The sequence below is a fragment of the Triticum aestivum genome, chromosome 2A (assembly GCF_018294505.1).
Source record: "Triticum aestivum cultivar Chinese Spring chromosome 2A, IWGSC CS RefSeq v2.1, whole genome shotgun sequence".
Lineage (NCBI taxonomy): Eukaryota > Viridiplantae > Streptophyta > Magnoliopsida > Poales > Poaceae > Triticum > Triticum aestivum.
In genome coordinates, this window is record NC_057797.1 from 724886371 (window position 1) to 724902259 (window position 15889).

Below are 15889 nucleotides of genomic sequence, written 5' to 3' on the forward strand. Positions count from 1 at the left end.
CTCTACAAAATGGTGGAGCAGGTCTGCCCAGGTCCTGTTCAACGAACTGGTGGAGCAGGACACAAGATGCCTTCATAGTCCAGGCTTGAGCAAAGGTACTAACCCGCATTTGGATTCATGTTCTGAACTGAATTTTTAGCATATCTTATTTGGTTGAGGTGCAAAGGGGGGCATCTTGAGTTCAGTGTACAATTTGTTTGTTGAATGAAACAAATGGTGTTTGCCACAGTGACATGAAGCGCACAATTTGCTTAATGAATCAAATGGTGTGTGCTACAGTTACATGAACTAAATCATGACTATAGTATTTTGTAATGTTTTGGACACATTTTTTTAACTGATCAAACAGCAGAAGGTGATTGTCTTGTTTATTAGGATATTATATCATGTATGGCTTCTGAAAGTAAAAAAAAATCTGATTAAACTCTTTTATCAACAAAAAAAATCTGAAGGCACTATACATTTAGTACGGCATATTGAGTTGCAGGGCAGGGGTAGGGGTGAGGACGGTCCCCCTATGTTAATCACAACTTTTATTATATAATAAACTCATATACAAGTTATTGTAAATAACCACACAAAAAATCAGTTCACGGAGAGCAAACATAAAGTATACAATTATGTTGTACTAAGATCTCTAACGTCCATCAACTGTTGTGATACTCACTGCATTCACTGAATTTGTTGTAATCTCCCTTCCTTCATCGTCTGCGTAAGTACTTAGAGCAAAATATACAGGTTGCTTTGGAGTGGGAGCAGTGCACTTCCATTCTCCAACATAAAAGTAACTGATGCCATGAGTGGCCTATCATTCGGACAGTCTTGAACGCACAGGAGTCCGACATGGATACACCATAGAACTTCATCAAGTGAACAACTCTCAGTAACTGAAGAGTGCACCAGTTCTGTTGCTTTTCCATCTTCCCATAGTCTCCATGCCTAAGCCAACAGAACCAACTTATGATCAAGTTACTATGTTTGATATATTGAGATTCTAAGAATTTATCTATACTTACATAAGCTGTAAGGCTGACAAAGTTCATTACGAGTTGCTGGGAGGTGATCTTCAATCCACTTATAATCTCCAAGAGGAGAACACCGAAGCTATAGGTGTCCGATTTTATAGAAAAGGCACCTCCCATCACATATTCAGGCGACATGTAAGCACTGTTTTAGACAATTCAGCAAGAGGTGCATAATTTGGGATAAACTAGACAACAGAAATTAGAACCTTGAGATGTAGCTACTGCATTGAATAACTTACTATGTCCCAACAACCCGGGTAGTGTTTGCCTCTTGTTTGTTTCCACCAAAGATCCTCGCCATACCGAAGTCTGATATTTTGGAAGTCATTTCGGAATCCAACAAGATGTTGCTTGGTTTGAGATCTCTGTGAATTATAGTTAATCTTGAATCTTGGTGGAGGTAAAGAAGCCCTCTCGCTACCCCTTTAATTATTTTGAAGCGTGTGGGCCAATCAAGCACATATTGTCTTGTATCATCTGCAAAGATGAATGAAATACATCATTAGTACTGAGTGATGTTCTTTTGGTAAATCAAAAACATGTAATATGCATCAGAAGTCTGAACATACCAAAGAGAAATGTGTCCAAGCTTTTGTTAGGTAAGTATCCATAGATAAGTAACCTCTCATCTCCATAAACACAACAACCAAGAAGTCTAACAAGATTTCTGTGTTGCAATTTCGCAATTAGAATTATTTCATTTTTGAACTCCTCTATCCCTTGGGCAGAACCCTTACTAAGCCTTTTGATAGCAACTTCTTTGTCACCTTGCAACAGTCCCTACATGTTTGCATCATGCTGAATTGTTAAACAATGAAAGCAGTTGTTTCCACAAATAAAACTATTCTTCAAAAACAGAGCACGTGCTACTATAACTGTGGGTGCAAGGCTTTCTGCTACCTTGTAAACTTTACCAAAACCTCCACTTCCAATTTGGTTAAATTCAGAGAAATTATCCGTTTCAGTAGCAATATCTTCGAAGCTAACAAATGGAAACTCGACATGTTCACCACCCATTTCACTGGACGAGCTAAGGTATCCTAGCATCAGCCCCTTGTGTATTTCCTTCTTCTGCCATGTGATTGCTAAAGATTAATACTTTTGTCATTAACACTCATAAAATGAAGTAGAATTTTGAAAATAAGGGTCGTTTTTCAGTCTACCTCTGTATTTGCATATGCTGACAAGGGCTATACATGCAAGTATCAGCACGCATGCCATGGTTGGTAGTACAATCTTTACCAATTTGTTATTCTTTTGAACTGCAAAATGGAAAGCTTGCCCATCGCTAATTTACAGCCATGAGAGAACCATGGATCGAATAAAGTGCTACACATAACCCTCTAGAATTACTGCTATGCTTATGGTAAAAAGAGATCTATCGATTACGCTTGCACCAAAGTAGTTGGATGCAAAAAAAGTATTTGCCCATTACTGATATACGATTAAATTTTGGTGTTTATCTGACAACATTAAGTGCCATGCTAATATAAGGCTAGAAGCCTAGAATAAGTTGGTGCACACCAGGAGAGTTGGCAAGCCGGAGGTACAGGTTCTCGCCATGGTCGCTAAACTTTCCTGTGTCGATAAGCTAACCTGTCCAAACCAAGCACCGTGACTGGTCGGCCATAGCACCATTAGTGCTAAAGTAGGCTGTACACAAGCAATTGTTGCTGCACTCAGTCATGCACTAGCCAAAGCTTCTGTTGTGGACATGTAAAAATTTGTCAGGGACCATCATCCTAGGTAAGGTCACGAAATGACTTTGCTTGCTGCATTTCAGCTCTTCGATTCTTCTACATCCGCTTGAAAAGTTAGGACCAGAGGGCTCAAACCCATCGAGGCAACGACAGAGAGCCGCCGTGTAGTCACAATAGCTGAACGGGCCACATGAAGCGTAGATGTCACAGCTAGCAGGGGGTGCGGTGATGGTAGTCCAAGATGAGCGGTTGTTCAATCTCAGAATCAACACACCCATGTAGTCGAGCGTAAGATGTGCATACTGTGAGCCATCAGAGACTCTAAAATCATAATAGAACCCATCCCCTGTGCTAACAATGGCTTCATACAAGACAGTATTCTGGTATATGTTGCCAACCGCCATGTTACCATTGAAGATAGAGAGGCAGCGGTAGGGCCTTGTCCCATTCCAAATGAAAAACTGAAGGTCAGAGCTAGGATCAAGACTCATAGAAAAGACTCCAGTTGACATGTCATTGAGGCCCTTAGAAGCAATCAGGCGCCAAACGACATGGCCCTTCTTGCTCAACACAATCCTACCTGGGGGGGGGCGTGTCCGTCGGGTGATCAAAACTCTGCCATATGGATGTGCCATTTGGAGACTGGAGGACAAAGTTCCCCGTGTCAAGCAGCACCGCAACAACTCACATGCCCATGATGTTGTTCTTCACGGCCCAATGAGTGCGACCTTGGGAGTCCGACAACACCATGTCAGAACTGTTGGTGATGGTGAGCGTCGGAGACGAAGCGGCGGCGATTGGATCATCGCGCTTGGCGGTCCATACAACGGTGCGGCCGGGTATGTTGTGGTACCATATGCCAAGGTACAAGCTCGTGTTGGAGCCATCCGGGGAGAAGAAGCCGAGTGCGAAGTCCCCGCCCTTGGAGACGATGGTGTTGCCGGAGGAGAGCCATCCGAAGAGAAGGAGCTCTCGTTAACTAGTTGCTCCCTCGGGAGCGTCGCAACAATCAGCGTCACTTGGCGCACTCTCAGTCATTCGTCACGTGTCGCGTTTTGGACGCTTCCTTCGGATTTTGTTTTTTTTCGCACGGGTTTTTGGCTTTTTAAATAGTTTTTTCCGGGTTATTTTTACGTTTTGGTTTTCCCCCGGTCTTCCTTAGCTTTTTGATCAAAAAAAATTTAAAAAAAATTTGCGTGCAAAAAACGCGTTTTCTTTTTTTTCTTTCGCGAAAGTCACGGTTTTTTTTCATGAGAGGCACGCTTGTGCTTTAGTAAGAGTCACGACCGTGTCTTTCGGAAACGGAAAAAAAACGCATTTTCTGTTTTTTTTTCTTTCACGAGAGTCACGGTTTTACTTCCGTGAGAGGCACGGTTGTGCTTTCGCAAGAGTCACGGCCGTGCTTCTCGGAAAGGGAAAAACAAAACGCGTTTTCTGTCTTTTTTCTTTCACGAGAGTCATGATTTTGCTTCCGCGAGAGGCACGGTTGTGCTTTCACGAGAGTCACGGCCGTGCCTCACAGAAAGGGAAAAACACATTTTCTGTTTTTTTCTTTTGTGAGATTCACGGTTTTGCTTCCGTGAGAGGCACGGTTGTGCTTTCACGAGAGTCATGGTCGTGCCTCTCGGAAACGGAAAAACGCGTTTTTGTTTTTTTTTCTTCCACGAGAGGCACGGGTGTGCCTCTTTCGGAAGGGGAAAACACGTGCTCTCGGTTCGGTTTTTTCGCCTGATTTTTTTCGTGAAAAAAAGTTCGTCAAAACCTATTAACATGGGATCTAGTTTTGAAGATCTCGACACGAGGAATCCAATAGGGAAAACGGTTCGAGATTTAGACGCTAGTAGGCCTTTGGCCCAAAGCCCAACTAAAATTCTTAAATTCTCTTGGCTCATTCATGCACACATGTGAGTAGAGTGAGTGAGGCTAAAGTTTAGTCCCACCTCGGAAGTTGAGAGAGAGTTGCGCCTCTTTATAAGATGAGCTCTTCTACCACTTGTATGAGCATGAGAAGAGGAGACCTACACGCGCGCTCCTCCTCCTCGCTCGCCTCGCCTCGTCACGACGCGCGGCGCCGCGCCGCGCCGCGGGTTGCGGGATTGAGCCGAGCCGAGGACAGAGCTATGCACGTTGTCTATATTTTTGCTGCTCGGAAAAAATTAATGAGTCATTAATTAATAACTAATGGACGCGTTAATTACTGAACCGTTTCTGATTCTTTTGGGTCGAGACGACTTGGACGTGGGGTTTACTCCCACGACCTACCCGGCCTGCACTATATAGTCAGGCAGACGTCTACCCTAGCCACCGCCGCTTCGTATGGTTTCTCACCACCATTCCAGATCATTGCGCCGCCAAACAAGTCTTCTCCATCCCTCCTTTCGGTGTTGAAAGGATCGATATGGTTGACTAGAGGGGGGGTGAATAGGCAACTACCAATTTTTAGCTTTTCTTTACCAAATTAAACTTTGCATCAAAGTAGGTTGTCTAGATGTGCAACTAGGTGAACAACCTATATGATGCAACAACAACAAGCACACAAGCAAGCAAGGGAACAAACACTAAAGAGCTAACACAAGTAAAGGTAAGAGATAACCAAGAGTGGATCCGGTGAAGACGAGGATGTGTTACCGAAGTTCCTTCCTTTTAAAGGGAAGTACGTCTCCGTTGGAGCGGTGTGGAGGCACAATGTTCCCCAAGAAGCCACTAGGGCCACCGTATTCTCCTCACGCCCTCACACAATGCGAGATGCCGAGATTCCACTATTGGTGCCCTTGAAGGCGGCGACCAAACCTTTACAAACAAGGTTGAGGCAAACTCCACAACTTAATCGGAGGCTCCCAACAAGACCACGAAGCTTCACCACAATGGAATATGGCTCCGAGGTGACCTCAACCGTCTAGGGTGCTCAAAGACCCAAGAGTAACAAGATCCGCTAAGGATGAGTGGGGGAATCAAAACTCTCTCGGTGGAAGTGTAGATCGGGGCCTTCTCAACCACTCCCGAGCAAATCAACAAGTTTGGTTGGCTAGGGAGTGAGATCAGGCGAAAATGGAGCTTGGAGCAATAATGGAGCTTTAATGGTGGAAGAGATAGGTCAAAGGGGGGAAGAAGACACCCTTTTATAGTGGGGGGAACAATCCAACCGTTACCCCCCACTCAGCCCCGCAGAGAGCGGTACTACCGCGCGGGCAGGGCGGTACTACCACTCATAAGCGGTACTACCGCTCCACCCCAGCGGTACTGCCGCGCTAGAAGAGAAGGGGCTGGGGCTGGGACCCAGAGCGGTACTACCGCGGAGGCAGGGCGGTACTACTGCTCGCAACCAGCACTACCGCCACTACTACTGCAGCTAGTACCGTAAAACCCGACACGAGAAAATGCGCACTCGAGTCGAGGCGGTAGGAGCACGGAGCCACAACGGTACTGCGGCTGAGGCCATCCAGCGGTACTATTGCTCGAAGGAGCGGTACTACCGCTTGATGAGCTTCAGCCGTACTACCGCTATACTGCAGCTAGTGCCGTAAAACCTGACACGAGAAAATGCGCACTCGAGTCGAGGCGGTAGGAACACGGAGTCGCAGCGGTACTGCAGCTGAGGCCACAAAGCGGTACTACCGCTCCGAGGAGCGGTACTGCCGCTTAGTGAGTCTCAGCGGTACTACCGCTGTGGCCCGCGGTACTACCGCTGGGTCCAGGAAAAGACGCACAGAGAAGAAAAGAGGAGCTCCAGAGAGACGGAAAGAAACGGTGGTTGAGAGAAGAACGTGTACGTGTTGATTCCACCCAAACCATACCGAAGCAGATCCCCTCTTGATAGTACGGTGACTACTACGAAACTTAGTCCACCAACAAAGTCACGAAAGAAGCTACACCGTCTTGAGTAGAGCGCCGAGGGGAAATAATCGTTTCATGCCAAAAGATGAATATCTGAAAGAACTCAAAGCACCCGATTAGTCCGCAAATGCATTGTCATCAATCACCAAAACACCGTAGGGATAAATATGCCCTTACAATCTCCCCCTTTTTGGTGGACTGATGACAATACGGGATTTGCATAGAAAAGAGTAAAGACATAGAATACAAGAGAACCCATGTCTCTTAAAATATAGACAGGCTCCCCCTAGATGTTGTGCACACTAGATAAGTGCTTTGGACTGCACGGCACACATACTAGGATCACGGCTCCCCCTATATTTTAGAGACCAACAACCTAAGCAAGATATATGAGAACACATCTATGATAGGATAAGCATGCAAGCTATAAGATACTGAGGTGCATAACACATATATAAGATAAAAAAGGTAGCATATGTCTTACACCATATGTCTGGAACTTAGGTCTCACAAGCACAAAACCAAACAAAACCAACAGCGAAAAAGCAAACGAACGACACAAAGACACACTCGCAAACACAAATCCCTAAACTCTCTCCCCCTTTGGCATCGAGACACCAAAAAGGGCAGAGAGGGACACTACGACTCTAGGTGATGGGCGAGGAAGGTCCTGAACATCACATCTCTGCATCTTCATCGTGGGTTGAAAAGTGCTCGGCATCGGAGTCGGTCTAGTGACAGTTCTGATGAATCCAGTCCTCCTCTTCAGTGATCTGTCTCTCAGACCCACTGACAACTGTGGCTCCCAACTGACGCATGATCTCCTTGTGGCGCGTCCTGGCATTCTTCTCCGCCACATGAGTCATGTACTGACCATGGGACTCCATGTAGAAGAGATTCTTCATCTTGCGCTTGAGCTTCTGGGCCCAAGATGGTTCTGCACTAGAGTGGCTAACGTCCTCATTGTGGGCATCAGGAGCAGCCTCACCCTCAGTTCCCATGGCAGCAGCAGCAGCAGACGGGCCCCCTGTGGCAGCAGTAGCAGAAGGACCCCCTGTGTGAGGCGCTGACCAGTTGTCCTTCTTCCTCAGACGCTTGATCTCATGTGACACCAACTCTCCAGTTTCCAGCAGCACTTTGGGATAAGTCTGTGCCCAGGCCCTCTCAATGAGCCTCATGATGAAGGGACCATAGATAGGACACTTGCGCTCAGACACGGCAGATACAAGTTCAGACCACATGACATGAGAGATATCCAGGCTCTCTCCAGTGTTTGCTTCCTTCTCATGCTGACAGAAAAGGAGCATGTCCACGAGGTAGGAGTGAACCTGATCCAGATTCCCAATGCGAGGGAAGAGAGTCTCACGGAGTATGCGATGAAGAATGTCCAGATATGGACACAGCTCGTAGGTCTTCTTCTCGGTGACAGGGTGAACCTTCACAGTGCAGTAGGGCCAAAGGGCTTGCTTGTGGGTGGAAGTAACATGGCGGTGAGGACGGAAACCGACAGGAGTCTCAAGCCCGTTATCCACCACATCAAGTAACTCCATGAATGCCCGCCACATGACAGAAAGCCGCTTGCCATTGGTCATCCAAGTTAGAGTCCTGTCGCTATCTGTTCCAAGATGGACGGTGGCATAGAATTGAGCCAACAAATCCGCATCAAAGTCCTTGTTGAACTTGTTGGAAATATGCCCTAGAGGCAATAATAAAAGTATTATTATTATATTTCCTTGTTCATGATAATTGTCTTTTATTCATGCTATAACTGTATTATCCGGAAATCGTAATACACGTGTGAATACATAGACCACAATATGTCCCTAGTGAGCCTCTAGTTGACTAGCTCGTTGTGATCAACAGATAGTCATGGTTTCCTGGCTATGGACATTGGATGTCGTTGATAACGGGATCACATCATTAGGAGAATGATGTGATGGACAAGACCCAATCCTAAGACTAGCACAAAAGATCGTGTAGTTCATTTGCTAGAGCTTTGCGAATGTCAAGTATCTCTTCCTTTGACCATGAGATCGTATAACTCCTGGATGCCGTAGGAGTGCTTTGGGTGTATCAAACGTCACAACGTAACTGGGTGACTATAAAGGTGCACTACAGGTATCTCCGAAAGTATCTATTGTTTTATACGGATCGAGGCTGGGATTTGTCACTCCGTGTAAACGGAGAGGTATCTCTGGGCCCACTCGGTAGGACATCATCATATGCGCAATGTGACCAAGGATTTGATCACGGGATGATGTGTTACGGAACGAGTAAAGTGACTTGCCGATAACGAGATTGAACAAGGTATTGGATACCGACGATCGAATCTCGGGCAAGTAAAATACCGCTAGACAAAGGGAATTGAATACGGGATCGATTGAGTCCTTGACATCGTGGTTCATCCGATGAGATCATCGTGGAACATGTGGGAGCCATCATGGGTATCCAGATCCCGCTGTTGGTTATTGACCGGAGAACATCTCGGTCATGTCTGCATGTCTCCCGAACCCGTAGGGTCTACACACTTAAGGTTCGATGACGCTAGGGTTATAAAGGAAGCTTGTATGTGGTTACCGAATGTTGTTCGGAGTTCCGGATGAGATCCCGGACGTCACGAGGAGTTCCGGAATGGTCCGGAGGTAAAGATTTATATATAGGAAGTCCTGTTTCGGCCATCGGGACAAATTTCGGGGTCATCGGTATTGTACCGGGACCACCGGAAGGGTCCCGGGGGCCCACCGGGTGGGGCCACCTGCCCCGGGGGGCCACATGGGCTGTAGGGGGTGCGCCTTGGCCTACATGGGCCAAGGGCACCAGCCCAAGAGGCCCATGCGCCTGGGGAAACCCTAAAGGAAGAGTCCCAGCAGGGGAAGGCACCTCCTAGGTGCCTTGGGGGGGAGGACTCCTCCCCTGGCCGCCGCCCCTTGGAGATTGGATCTCCTAGGGGCTGGCGCACCCCCCCCTTGGGATCCCTATATATAGTGGGGTAGGAGGGCCTCCCAAACACACCTTATGCCTTTGGTGCAGCCCCTCCCTCTCTCCCAAGTTCTCCTCCTCTTCTCCCGTAGGTGCTCGGCGAAGCCCTGCGGGATTGCCACGCTCCTCCACCACCACCACGCCGTTGTGCTGCTGTTGGATGGAGTCTTCCTCAACCTCTCCCTCTCCCCTTGCTGGATCAAGGCGTGGGAGACGTCACCGGGCTGTACGTGTGTTGAACGCGGAGGTGCCGTCCGTTCGGCACTTGATCATCGGTGATCTGAATCACGACGAGTACGACTCCATCAACCCCGTTCACTTGAACGCTTCCGCTTAGCGATCTACAAGGGTATGTAGATGCAAACTCTCCTCTCCTTCTACTCGTTGCTGGTCTCTCCATAGATAGATCTTGGTGTTACGTAGGAAAATTTTGAATTTCTGCTACGTTCCCCAACAGTGGCATCATGAGCTAGGTCTATTGCGTAGATTCTTTGCACGAGTAGAACACAAAGTAGTTGTGGGCGTCGATATTGTTCAATATGCTTGCCGTTACTAGTCTTATCTTGATTCGGCGGCATCGTGGGATGAAGCGGCCCGGACCAACCTTACACGTACGCTTACGTGAGACAGGTTCCACCGATTGACATGCACTAGATGCATAAGGTGGCTAGCGGGTGTCTGTCTCTCCTACTTTAGTCGGATCGGATTCGATGAAAAGGGTCCTTATGAAGGGTAAATAGCAATTGGCATATCACGTTGTGGTTCATGCGTAGGTAAGAAACGTTCTTGCTAGAAACCCATAGCAGCCACGTAAAACATGCAAACAACAATTAGAGGACGTCTAACTTGTTTTTGCAGGGTATGCTATGTGATGTGATATGGCCAAAGGATGTGATGAATGATATATGTGATGTATGAGATTGATCATGTTCTTGTAATAGGATTCACGACTTGCATGTCGATGAGTATGACAACCGGCAGGAGCCATAGGAGTTGTCTTTATTTTTTGTATGACCTGCGTGTCATTGAAGAACGCCATGTAAATTACTTTACTTTATTGCTAAACGCGTTAGCCATAGAAGTAGAAGTAGTCGTTGGCGTGACAACTTCATGAAGACACGATGATGGAGATCATGATGATGGAGATCATGGTGTCATGCCGGTGACAAGATGATCATGGAGCCCCGAAGATGAAGATCAAAGGAGCTATATGATATTGGCCATATCATGTCACTACTCTTATTTGATTGCATGTGATGTTTATCATGTTTATGCATCTTGTTTACTTAGAACGACGGTAGTAAATAAGATGATCCCTCATTAAAATTTCAAGAAGTGTTCTCCCCTAACTGTGCACCGTTGCTACAGTTCGTCGTTTCGAAGCACCACGTGATGATCGGGTGTGATAGATTCTTACGTTCACATACAACGGGTGTAAGACAGTTTTACACAGCGAAAACACTTAGGGTTAACTTGACGAGCCTAGCATGTACAGACATGGCCTCGGAACACGGAGACCGAAAGGTCGAGCATGAGTCGTATAGAAGATACGATCAACATGAAGATGTTCACCGATGATGACTAGTCCGTCTCACGTGATGATCGGACACGGCCTAGTTTGACTCGGATCATGTAATCACTTAGATGACTAGAGGGATGTCTATCTGAGTGGGAGTTCATAAGATGAACTTAATTATCCTAAACATTGTCAAAAGACCTTTTGCAAATTATGTCGTAGCTCGCGCTATAGTTCTACTGTTTAGATATGTTCCTAGAGAAAATTATAGTTGAAAGTTGATAGTAGCAATTATGCGATCAGTAGAAAGCTTATGTCCTTAATGCACCGCTCAATGTGCTGAACCCCAAACGTTGTCTGTGGTTGTTGCGAACATCGGACATACACGTTTTGATAACTACGTGATAGTTCAGTTAAACGGTTTAGAGTTGAGGCACCAAAGACGTTTTGCGAAACGTCGCGGAACATATGAGATGTTTCGAGGGCTGAAATTGGGATTTCAGGCTCGTGCCCATGTCAAGAGGTATAAGACCTCCGACGATTTTCTTAGCCTGCAAACTAAGGGAGAAAAGCTCAATCGTTGAGCTTGTGCTCAGATTGTCTGAGTGCAACAATCACTTGAATCGAGTGGGAGTCGATCTTCCAAATGAGATAGTGATGTTTCTCCAAAGTCATTGCCACCAAGCTGCTAGAGCTTCGTGATGAACTATAATATATCAGGGACATATATGATGGTCCTTGAGATATTCGCAATGTTTGACACCGCGAAAGTAGAAATCAAGAAGGAGCATCAATTGTTGATGGTTGATGAAACCACTAGTTTCAAGAAGGGCAAGGGCAAGAAGGGATACTTCATGAAACAACTGCTGCTCTAGTGAAGAAACCCAAGGTTGAACCCAAACCCGAGACTAAGTGCTTCTGTAATAAGGGGAACAACCACTGGAGCAAGATTACCCTAGATACTTGGTAGATGAGAAGGCTGGCAAGGTCGATAGAAGTATATTGGATATACATTATGTTAATGTGTACTTTACTAGTACTCCTAGTAGCACCAGGGTATTAGATACCGGTTCAGTTGCTAAGTGTTAGTAACTCGAAATAAAAGCTATGGAATAAACGGAGACTAGCTAAAGGTGAGATGACGATATGTGTTGGAAATATTTCCAAGGTTGATCAAACATCGCACGCTCCCTCTACCAAAGAGATTGGTGTTAAACCTAAATAATTGTTATTTGGTGTTTGCGTTGAGCATAGACATGATTGGATTACGTCTATCGCAATACGGTTATTCATTTAAGGAGAATAATGGTTACTCTGTTTATTTGAATAATACCTTCAATGGTCTCACACCTAAAATGAATGGTTTATTAAATCTCGATCGTAGTGATACACATTTTCATGCCAAAAGATATAAGATAGTAATGATAGTACCACTTACTTGTGGCACTGCCATGTAAGTCATAATGGTATAAAACGCATGAAGAAGCTCCATGTTGATGGATCTTTGGACTCACTCGTTTTAGAAAAGTTTGAGACATGCGAACCATGTCTATTGGTGTATACGCATGAAGAGACTCCATGCATATGGATCGTTTGGACTCACTTGATTTTGAATCACTTGAGATATGCAAATCATACCACATGGGCAAGATGACTGAAAAGCCTCGGTTTCAGTAAGATGGAACAAGATAGCAACTTGTTGGAAGTAACACATTTTAATGTGTGCAGTCCAATAAGTGCTGAGGCATGCAGTGAATATCGTTATGTTCTTACTTCACAGATGATTCGAGTAGATGTTAAGAATATTTACTTGATGAAACACAAGTCTGAATTATTGAATGGTTCAAGTAATTTCAGAGTGAAGTAGAAGATCATTGTGACAAGAGGATAAAATGTCTATGATATGATCATAGAGATGAATATCTGAGTTACGAGTTTTGGCACACAATTAAGACATTGTGGAAATTGTTTCACAATTAATACCGCCTGGAACATCATAATGTGATGGTGTGTCCAAACATCATAATTGCACCCTATTGGATATGGTGCGTACCATGATGTCTCTTATCGAAATACCACTATCGTTCATGGGTTAGGCATTAGAGACAACCACATTCACTTTAAATAGGGCACCACGTAATTCCGATGAGATGACACCGTATGAATTATGGTTTAGAGAAACCTAAGTTGTCGTTTCTTAAAGGTTTGGGGCTGCGACGCTTATGTGAAAAAGTTTCAGGATTAAGCTCGAACCCAAAGCGGATAAATGCATCTTCATAGGACACCCATAACAGTTGGGTATACCTCCTGTCTCAGATTCGAAAGCAATAAGGGATTGTTTCTAGAATCGGGTCCTTTCTCGAGGAAAGGTTTCTCTCGAAAGAATTGAGTGGGAGGATGGTGGAGACTTGATGAGGTTATTGAACCGTCACTTCAACCAGTGTGTAGCAGGGCACAGGAAGTTGTTCCTGTGGCACCTACACCAATTGAAGTAGAAGCTTATGATAGTGATCATGAAACTTCAGACCAAGTCACTCCCAAACCTCGTAGGACGACAAGGACACGTACTACTTTGGAGTGGTACGGTGATCCTGTCTTGGAAGTCATGTTGCTAGACAACAATGAACCTACGAGCTATGGAGAAGCGATGGTGGGCCCGGATTCCGATAAATGGCTCGAGGCCATAAAATCCGAGAACGGATCCATGGACTTTGGTGGACTTGCCCGATGATCGGCAAGCCATTAAGATAAATGGATCTTTAAGAAGAAGACGGACGTGGATGGTAATGTCACCGTCCATGAAGCTCGACTTGTGGTGAAAAGTTTTTCACAAGTTCAAGGAGTTGACTACGATGAGATTTTCTCATCCGTAGCGATGCTTAAAGTCCGTCGGAATCATGTTAGCATTAGCTGCATTTATGAAATCTGGCAGATGGATGTCAAGACAAGTTTCCTTACTAGTTTTCGTAAGGAAAGGTTGTATGCAATACAATCAGAAAAGTTTTGTCAATCCTGAGGATGCTAAAAGGTATGCTGGCTCCAGCGATCCTTTTAAGGACTGGAGTAAGCATCTCGGAGTTGGAATGTACGCTTTGATGAGATGATCAAAGATTTTGGATTTATACAAAGTTTATAAGAAACTTGTATTTCCAAAGAAGTGAGTGGGAGCACTATAGAATTTCTGATGAGTATATGTTGTTGACATATTGATGATCAGAGATGATGTAGAATTTCTGGAAAGCATATAGGGTTATTTGAAAGGTGTTTTTCAATAAGAAACCTGGATTAAGCTACTTAAGCATTAAGCATCAAGATCTATAAGGATAGATCAAAACGCTTAATAATACTTTCAAATGAGCACATACCTTGACATGATCTTGAAGGTGTTCAAGATGAACCGGTCAAAGAAGGAGTTCTTGCCTGAGTTGTAAGGTACGAAGTTAAGACTTAAAGCTCGACCACGGCAGAATAGAGAGAAAGGACGAAGGTCGTCCCCTATGCTTTAGACGTAGGCTCTACAGTATGCCGTGCTGTGTACCGCACCGAAAGTGTGCCTTGCCATGAGTCAGTCAAGGGGTACAAGAGTGATCCAAGAATGGCTCACAGGACAGCGGTCAAAGTTATCCTTAGTAACTAGTGGACTAAGGAATTTTTCTCGATTATGGAGGTGGTAAAAGAGTTCGTCGTAAAGGTTACGACGATGCAAGCTTGACACCTATCCGGATAGCTCTGAGTAGAGAGACCGGATACATATAATGGAGCAACAATTTAGAATAGCTCCAAGTAGAACAGTTATTTGGAATAACTCCATATAGAGCGTGGTAGCTGCATCTAGGAGATGACATAGAGATTTGTAAAGCACACACGGATCTGAAAGGTTCAGACCCGTTGACTAAAACCTCTCTCACAAGCAACATGATCAAACATAAAACTCATTGAGTGTTAATCACATAGTGATGTGAACTAGACTACTGACTCTAGTAAACTCTTGGGTATTAGTCACATGGCGATGTGACCTGTGAGTGTTAATCACATGGCGATGTGAACTAGATTATTGACTCTAGTGCAAGTGGGAGACTGTTGGAAATATGCCCTAGAGGCAATAATAAAAGTATTATTATTATATTTCCTTGTTCATGATAATTGTCTTTTATTCATGCTATAACTGTATTATCCGGAAATCGTAATACACGTGTGAATACATAGACCACAATATGTCCCTAGTGAGCCTCTAGTTGACTAGCTCGTTGTGATCAACAGATAGTCATGGTTTCCTGGCTATGGACATTGGATGTCGTTGATAACGGGATCACATCATTAGGAGAATGATGTGATGGACAAGACCCAATCCTAAGACTAGCACAAAAGATCGTGTAGTTCATTTGCTAAAGCTTTGCGAATGTCAAGTATCTCTTCCTTTGACCATGAGATCGTATAACTCCTGGATGCCGTAGGAGTGCTTTGGGTGTATCAAACGTCACAACGTAACTGGGTGACTATAAAGGTGCACTACAGGTATCTCCAAAAGTATCTATTGTTTTATACGGATCGAGACTGGGATTTGTCACTCCGTGTAAACGGAGAGGTATCTCTGGGCCCACTCGGTAGGACATCATCATATGCGCAATGTGACCAAGGATTTGATCACGGGATGATGTGTTACGGAACGAGTAAAGTGACTTGCCGATAACGAGATTGAACAAGGTATTGGATACCGACGATCGAATCTCGGGCAAGTAAAATACCGCTAGACAAAGGGAATTGAATACGGGATCGATTGAGTCCTTGACATCGTGGTTCATCCGATGAGATCATCGTGGAACATGTGGGAGCCA

At 45.0% G+C, this 15889-nt stretch overlaps 1 pseudogene; it reads right to left on the reverse strand.

The window, feature by feature from the left end:
- Positions 1-637: 637 nt before the first annotated feature.
- LOC123191931 (G-type lectin S-receptor-like serine/threonine-protein kinase B120) lies at positions 638-7560 on the reverse strand (annotated as a pseudogene).
- Between the last annotated feature and the right edge of the window lie 8329 nt (positions 7561-15889).